General features: G+C 45.9%; 1 pseudogene; it reads right to left on the bottom strand.

Moving 5' to 3' along the window:
* Positions 1–4,079: 4,079 nt before the first annotated feature.
* LOC143998223 (WASH complex subunit 3 pseudogene) lies at positions 4,080–5,258 on the bottom strand (annotated as a pseudogene).
* Positions 5,259–9,096: the final 3,838 nt, after the last annotated feature.

Raw genomic sequence — 9,096 nt, 5'->3', positions numbered from 1 at the left:
GTATATTTAGTTAGGTTAGGGTTTTGGGGTTGCTGTGTATTATTTGCATTCTTGCTTGTTCATGGTTTGCTGTGTTTGGTTTGCACGTGTGTCTTTATCCTTAATAAATATATATATTTTCACTTACCTTTTGAGTCTGAATCCTTTAGTGCAGCCCATTGATCTGTTTATTCTGTGCTGGATGCCTCTGTTAGGCATCCCTCCCATGACACCTCCTTTTCCATGGCTGGCGCTGTAGTGCAACCTACATTCGCAACTGTGGGGTTGTGTCAGTTCCTCAAGGAACAGGTTAAGCAAATGCTTGGCCCCCTTCTCAGTGAGGAAGTGGAGAATTATGCACAACTTCCTCAGACTCTGTGTTTCATGATTGATGTGATTTTGGATTCTGTCCAACAAGCATCTCGTTTCTCTCTCCTGTTGGTACACATGTGAAGGTCCCAGTGGCTCAAAAATTGGGCAGCTGAGCTGTCGTGTAAAAAATATTTGACTGGGTTCCCGTTTAATGGGGAACGCTTATTTGGGGAGAACTTGGATAAATTTGTCCAAAAGATTACAAGGGGTGAATCTACTCTCTTACCAATCAGAAAGAACAAGCGTCCATCATTTAGGTGTTCTCTTTCTCCCGGAGCATCAAGCTCTAAGCAGCCGAGAAGGCCTTCCCAACCTCCCTCTAGAGGAAAGGCCCAAGGTCACACCCAGGGGCAGAAAAAGACTTGGGGCAAAAGCCTGCCAAGCAGAGCCCAAAAGCTTCCTTGTGAAGGGGCGCCCCACTCAACCGAGTGAGGGGAAGGCTCCTGCAGTTTGCAGAAGCCTGGCGGGAAGAGATCCAGGACAAATGGGTAACCTCCTCAATATCTCTGGGCTACAAGCTAGAGTTCCAGGAGATTCCACCATCTCGCTTCCTAAGGTCAGGGATCCCCAAGAATCCAGCAAAGCGAAGACCGCTACTTTTGGCCTTAGATCACTTACTATCCCAGGGGGTGATAGTGGAAGTGGACCCAAAAGAACAGGGTTCAGGGTTTTACTCAAATCTCTTCACCGTTCCAAAACCAAATGGAGATGTCAGACCTATCCTAGATCTAAAGGATTTGAATCAGTTTCTGCACATTCGGTCTTTCCGAATGCAGTCAATACGCTCTGTAGTCTCCTCCCTGCAAGGGGGAGAGTTTATGGCATCAATAGATATCAAGGATGCATATCTTCATGTGCCAATATTCCCACACACCAAAGATATCTAAGGTTTGCGGTAGATCAGCGCCAATTTCAATTTGTGGCCCTGCCTTTCGGTCTCGGCTCCTTGAGTTTTCACAAACATTCTGGACCTTCTCTTGGCAAACCTAAGAGCTCAGGGTATAACTGTGATAGCTTATCTAGATGATTTGCTACTCATAGAGCAGACAGTAGCGCTCTTGAACCGCAGTATTGTCAAAACATTAGAACACCTGGAAAACCTAGGTTGGATTATAAACCTTGAAAAGTCATCCCTGCAGCCTGCTACAAGGTTAAAATATCTGGGCATGATCATAGACACCGCTCAGGGCAGGGTGTTTCTACCAAGGCCAAAGGCCATGGCCATAAGGGTTCTGGTTCGCCTAGTGCTGAGCAGGAGTTCCCCCATTCAGCTGTGTATGAGACTGTTAGGGAAAATGGTCACCTCCTTTGAGGCCGTTCCATTCGCCCAGTTTCATTCAAGGCCTTTACAGAGATACATCCTTGCGGCTTGGAACAAGAAGCCCCAAGCCTTGGATCTTCCTATGTGTTTATCCCCAAGGATACGCAAGAGTCTCATTTGGTGGTTACAGACCAAGAATCTGCTGAAAGGCGAAACTTTTCTTCCCCTTCCCTGGAAAATCGTAACTACAGATGCCAGTCTGACAGGCTGGGGAGCAGTGTTGGAAGAGGTATGCATGCAGGGGGAAATGGTCTGCAACCGAAAGACTCCTGCCCATAAATATTCTGGAAATTCTGCAGTTTATATGGCCCTCATGGACTGGTCCTACAGACTACAGGGTCACCCTGTTCGAATACAGTCCAACAATGCCACAGCGGTGGCTTATATCAATCACCAAGGTGGTACCAAAAGTCTGGATGCACAAAGGGAGGTGAATCACATACTTGCTTGGGTGGAGAGGCATGTTCCATGCCTTTCTGCAGTCTTCATTCCAGAAGTGGAAAATTGGCAAGTGGACTTTCTAAGCCGCCAACAATTATGCCCAGGAGAATGGACTCTACACCCCGGCATATTTCAAGCCATATGTCACAGATGGGGTACTCCGGATGTAGATCTGTTTGCATCACGATTCAACAAGAAGCTGGACAAGTTTGTGTCAAGAACAAGGTTCTGACAAGTTTCCTGGGAAGAGTCAAGAGGGAAACAAAGTCGGTTCTGTTGGTAGCCCCGGCTTGGCCCAGACGACCTTGGTACGCAGAGATCATGAAGATGGCAGTAGGCAGGCCTTGGATCCTTCCTCTCCGGACAGATCTGCTCTCGCAGGGTCCAATCTACCATCCTGCTTTACACAGTCTGAATTTAACAGTTTGGCTGCTGAGACCCACATTCTGAAAGACCGTAGACTCTCGGAGTCAGTCCTTTCTACTCTGGTTAATGCCAGAAAGCCGGCTTCCAGGCTTATTTACTACAAACTCTGGAAGGCATGTGTTTCCTGGTGTGAACCCAGGGGATGGCATCCTAGAAAGTATGTCATTAGCAGGATCTTGGCTTTCCTCCAGTCAGGGTTTGAAATTAATTTGGCCATAAGCACTATCAAGGTTCAGATTTCAGCTTTGTCAGTGTTTTTCCAGAAGCCACTTGCATCACATTCTCCAGTGTGCCCATGGGATTTGAATTTGGTTCTCTCTGCATTACAGGGACAACCATTTGAACCATTACACCAGGCTTCGTTAGTTCTTTTGACTAAAAAATGTGTCTTCTTGATAGCCATATCCTCGGCTAGGAGAGTTTCAGAGCTAGCAGCTCTTTCAAGCAAAGAACCTTATTTAGTTATTCACAAGGACCGAGTAGTGATGCGTCCTAATAGGTCCTTTCTACCTAAGGTGGTTTCAGGATTCCATTTGAATCAAGATGTAATCCTACCATCCTTTTTTCCAGATCCACAGTCCGCAGAAAAATCATTGCACACTCTAGATGTGGTAAGGGCAATCCGTATCTATCTCCAGGCAACTGCTCAGATACGAAAGACTAATTGTTTATTTATTTTGCCAGAAGGCCCTAAAAAGGGCCAGGCGGGATCGAAATCCACTCTCTTGAGATGGATTAGACAAATTATTCTTCAGGCCTACAGTGTAAAGGGGAAGATTCCTCCCTTTCAAGTGAAAGCGCACTCAACTAGGGCTGTAAGTGCTTTTTGGGCAGTGCATCACCAGGCCTCCCTGGCTCAGATCTGTAAGGCTGCGACTTGGTCATCAGTCCATACATTCACCAGATTTTATCAGGTGGATGTGAGAGGGCAAGAGGATACCGCCTTCGGGCGCAGTGTACTGCAGGCTGCAGTTTAGTTCCTCTGGTCCATGGCGGTCCATAATCCTGATCTGTGTCTCCCTCCCCTCAAACTGAGCATTGCTTGGGGACATCCCACTATGTAATAAAGCTTCTGTGTCCCGTGATGTATGATCAAGAAAATAGGATTTTTTTTTTTTTTTTTACGGTAAACTGATTTATTATTATCCAGACGACACCAAACTTTTTATACAACTGGTTGAACTTTGATTTGTTGTTTAACATTTTCAACTTATATTCAAAGAGTATTATCAAATATTATTGTATACTGTATATACACATTTTGAAGAAATACGTGCCCTTTCCTGAACCAGGTTACAGCAAGCAACTGCTATGCAGTTTACCGAACATATGTCAGGGTTTTCCCTCCTACAATGCATTTTCAAACACTTGTGCTTGGAAACTGCTAACCCTATGGCAACACATTGAGCCTTTAAGAAATACTTCTGAGAGAATAGTTGTAAACCTTTGTAGACTTCAACAGGCAGTCCTTCTGCAAACAATATTTCCATCATTGACGCAATCATCAGCTTGTTTCCTACAGTTCACGAGGATTATTCAGTATCTGGTAAACATATGTTGCAGGAGATTTTTATGCCCTACAATTCACCAAGATACCTTTACATTGTAGTAAATATCACTGGCATAGCCAAACAGGGCTCACTCATATAGTCCAGAAGCTTTAGAATCCTTAGTCACTAAAGGAAGATTCACTGTCAGAGCTGTCTTCTGGTGCAAGTTCTTCATCGGGAACTGGGGCATTGGGAGTTTCTAAAAGATCTGGATTAAGTCCTTCTGAAATCATTTTGTTTCTGATGGCCATCACAGGTACACCCACTTGGACTATCTTTAGATATTTGGCATATCTAGGATCTTTAGACACGGCTGCAACACTGTTTGTGTGTACTTCTTTCTTTTGTGATGCGCTATCATTTATGGAATTCTGCTGCACCACATCTGACTGGGGTGAAACTGTAAAGCCCCGTACACACGAGAGGACTTATGTCCGACAGACTTCCGAAGGAGTTCTGCCGGAGTTCTGCCGGAGTTCCGACAGAGTTCTGATGGACTTTTCGGCTGAGCGGACTTGGCCACACACAATCACACTAAACTCCGACGGATTCGAACGTGATGACGTACGACTGGATTCGAATAAGGAAGTTCATAGCCAGTAGCCAATAGCTGCCCTAGCGTCGGTTTTAGTCCGTCGGAATAGCATACACACGAGCGAATTTTTCGAAGGGACCGGGTCCGGCGGAGTTCCGTCGGAAAAATTTGAAGCATGTTCCATATTCTAAAGTCCGTCAGACTTTGGTGAATCAAAAGTCCGTTGCAGCCCACACACGATCGAATAGTCTGACGGAATCAGTCCGTCGGACTTTGGATGTTGAAAAGTCCGCTTGTGTGTACGGGGCATTAGGGATTCTGTATCAGCTTGCAATGATGGTACATGTCCATTGGTAAGACTGGTAGGAAGAAGTGGTGTTTCAGCTTTCACATCTTCTAAGCCAGGGATGGAAGAAAGCTTTGCTTCTAAAATATTGAGAGTTGTTTCAATCTGTTGAATACACAGAGAAAGGCCTGATAGTTTCTCTTCACACACAGTTGAGAAGCGATTGAGGAACTGCACTGTGTGCAGCACAAACTGATTCAGAAAAGCGACAGTCCTCTTCTGTTGGATGGCTGGGACCTTAGTAAGGTCTATCCCAGAGCCAACTATTGGAAGACCATCTTCATCCATCTCTTTCTAACATTTCAAGTCCAAACACCCCTATGTCAGGTCATATGGGAAGCCACTGGGACCCCTTACTGCTCCTAGGTAACCCTGAAATGGGAAACCTGTCATGTGTGGACTCGTTTTGAAGCAAATATCATGCTGATCACTAAAATGGATATCTGCAGTCTATAAACAATAGAGAGGCAGAGATATGAATATGTATAACAAAGTGTACCTGGGACAGGGTCATGAGTGTAGACACCTCCCAGCAACCAGCCCCTAAACAAGATGACCAGACGATTGGTCACTGGTCGCTGTCAACACCCCCTTTGATTTGACAGAAAAGAGGAGAGGCCAAGGCAATGGGCAGTTCTCCTTTTTACCATCCAAGAAAGAACATCTGCCAAGTTGAGAACAGATTACCTTTGCTCATCGATTGAACTCTGATCAACTCTTGGACATTAATTGCAAGTATACTTCCTTCCCAATTCTACCTTATTTCTTTGTGGCTGTATATTGTCTTTATTTTTTGAAACATCCTTTTTCTGTAAATGTTTTATTCGCACCAACCTTGACCTTTTCATAATAAATGTTGAAAAGTGCTAACCTTGTCTTTAAAGCTCTTGATGCAAACTATAAACGAACCTGTCTCTTAAAAGGGCGCTACTGTGGTAGAGTAAGGCACTGAGCAGACCTGTCTGTGGTGGCAGTGTGTGTTGCAGGCGCTTATTCTAAACTTATAATTGGTATTGCTAAAATTACGAGTCCCCCCGGCTCTGTCTTTAAAACGGGGGTGGTGGCAGTTAAAGGGTTAATTGTGTAATTAGCCCAGTGACAATCGCTCTCAGGCTGCCTGCACCTAGATTGTGGTCCCGCAAGCTGGAAAATCTTTGTGCTGGGTGCAGCTGAGTGTGGCATTGTTATGTAAGTGATAACGGGGTGTGAGGTTGGCCGGTCCTTTGTCGCCAGTTAGCGAGGAGGGCAGGGATCTGACACCAGCGTTCGTCACATATTGGTTTCTCTACATGACATCTTTATCGCCAACTCATTTAACCAACTCGCCATCACCGAAACCTGGCTTCACGAATCAGACACTGCATCTCCTGCGGCCCTATCCCATGGTGGTCTTCTCTGGACTCACTCCCCCAGATCCAATGGACATAAGGGAGGAGGTGTTGGAATCCTTCTAGCCCCACATAGCACCTTCCAGGTACTTCAGCCACCTCCCTCTCTGTCACTCTCTTCTTTCGAAGCACACTGCATTCGTCTCTTCACTCCAATTTCATTAAGAATAGCCGTGATCTACAGGCCCCCTGGACCAGTATCAACATTTCTTGATGACTTCTCTGCCTGGCTACCCTACTTTCTTTCTTCTGAAATCCCCACAATCATTCTTGGGGACTTCAACATCCCTATTAATTCTAACACCTCTGCTCCTTCCAAACTTCTCAGCCTAACCTCCTCCTTTGACCTGAAACAGTGGATACATGATCCTACTCACTCCGAAGGCAATATCCTTGACCTTGTTTTCTCTCACCTTTGCACTCCATGCAACCTCTCTAACTATCCATTCCCTCTCTCTGATCACCACCTTATTAGTTTCACTCTCTCCCTCTCCTTCACCTCCTCTCCCGCCAACCGCATTAAAGTTACCCGCAGAAACCTACGTCATCTCAAGCCTTCTCTTCTCTACTCTGCTATTGACAACCTCTACGACAAAATCTCACCCCTATCCTGCACCAACCTAGCCACTTCTGTCTACAACACTTCACTTCTGGCCTCTCTGGACTCACTGGCCCCCCTCACTACACACAGAATTAAGCCCCGACCCCTTCAACCTTGGCAAACAGATGCCACTAGAAGTCTGAAAAAACGTAGTCGTGCTCATGAGCGCCTGTGGCGCAAGACCAAGTCTCAGAGAGATTTCAACCAATATAAATCTGCCCTCCAAAATTACAATTCTAGCCTCCTCTCTGCCAAGCAGAACTATTTTATCACTCTCATCAGCAACCTATCATCCCGTCCCCATCAACTCTTCTCTACTTTCAACTCTCTACTTCGTCCTCCACCACCTCCACCCGTCAACTCACTCACCGCCCAGGAGATTGCTAATCACTTCAAACAGAAGATTGATACAATTCGCGTGGAGATTTCTACTGTTCTGATACCCTCCACGCTTTACACATCATGCCCACAGGCACAATCATTACTTCCCTCCTTCAACCCCACCACTATAGACGAAGTTGCTAAACTACTTGGTAATGTCCACCTTACCACCTGCCCTCTAGATCCTGTTCCCTCACAAATGCTGCGTTCACCGTCTGACTCTATGCTACACTCTCTAACTCACATCTTCAATCTCTCCCTCTCTTCTGGCATCTTCCCCAACTCTCTAAAACATGCACTTGTCAAACCCATACTTAAAAAACCCTCACTGGACCCATCCAATCCTAACAACCTACGCCCCATCTCCTTGCTCCCCTTTTTATCCAAACTACTCGAACGTCTGGTCTACAACCGACTGAGTGACCACCTCGCTGATAATAGCCTTCTTGATCCCCTTCAGTCTGGATTTCGACCTCAACACTCCACAGAAACTGCTCTCCTAAAACTAACAAACGATCTACTAATGGCCAAAACCAAACGACATTATTCTGTACTCCTCCTCCTGGACCTCTCTGCTGCCTTTGATACGGTTGACCACCCCCTCCTTCTCAAAAAACTCCACACCTTTGGTCTCCGTGACCTTACTCTACGATGGTTCTCTTCCTACTTATCCAACCGCACCTTTAGCGTTTCTTACAACTCTACTTCCTCCTCTCCTCTTCCTTTCTCTGTTGGGGTCCCCCAAGGGTCTGTTCTTGGACCACTCCTATTTTCAATCTATACCTCCTCCCTGGGTCAACTGATAGCCTCCCACGGCTTCCAATACCACCTCTATGCTGACGACACCCAGATCTATTTCTCTACTCCTCAGCTCACTCCCTCTGTCTCCTCACGTATCACTAATTTACTATCAGATATATCAGTCTGGATGTCACACCACTTCCTCAAAATCAATCTATCCAAAACCGAACTTATAATTTTTCCTCCCCCATATGCCCCTTCCCCTGATCTCACTGTCAAAATTGATGGCACAACCATAAGCCCATCCCCACATGCCAAGGTTCTAGGTGTAGTCCTGGACTCTGAACTCTCCTTCAAGCAACACATCCAATCACTGTCCAAATCCTGCCGCCTCAACCTCCGCAACATCTCCAAAATACGCCCCTTTCTAACCAATGAGACAACAAAGCTCTTAATTCACTCGCTGGTCATCTCCCGCCTCGACTACTGCAACTCCCTTCTCATTGGCTTACCTCTACATAGTCTATCACCTCTTAAATCCATTATGAATGCCGCTGCCAGACTCATCCACCTTACCAATCGCTCGGTGTCTGCTACTCCTCTCTGTCAATCCCTCCACTGGCTTCCGCTCAGCCAAAGAATTAAATTCAAAATACTAACAATTACATACAAAGCCATCCACAACTCTGCCCCCAGCTACATCACTAGCTTAGTCTCTAAATACCAACCTACTCGTCCTCTTCGTTCCTCTCAAGACCTCCTGCTCTCTAGCTCCCTCATCACCTCCTCCCATACTCGCCTCCAGGACTTTTCCAAAGCCTCCCCAATCCTATGGAATGCCCTACCCCAATCTGTCCGCTTATCTCCTACTTTATTAGCTTTTAGACGATCCCTGAAAACACTTCTCTTCAGAGAAGCCTACCCTACCCCCACCTAACTGTATTTTCATTTTCTCCATCAGCTCATCCCCCACAGTTATTACCTTTTGTTTCAACTTGACCCTCCCTTCTAGATT

This window comes from Lithobates pipiens, unplaced genomic scaffold, assembly GCF_037356315.1.
Source record: "Lithobates pipiens isolate NorthernLeopardFrog02 unplaced genomic scaffold, aLitPip1_a1.2 Scaffold_19, whole genome shotgun sequence".
Classification (NCBI taxonomy): domain Eukaryota; kingdom Metazoa; phylum Chordata; class Amphibia; order Anura; family Ranidae; genus Lithobates; species Lithobates pipiens.
Note: the sequence above shows the minus strand (reverse complement) of the source record. Positions and strands in the feature narration are given on the sequence as shown.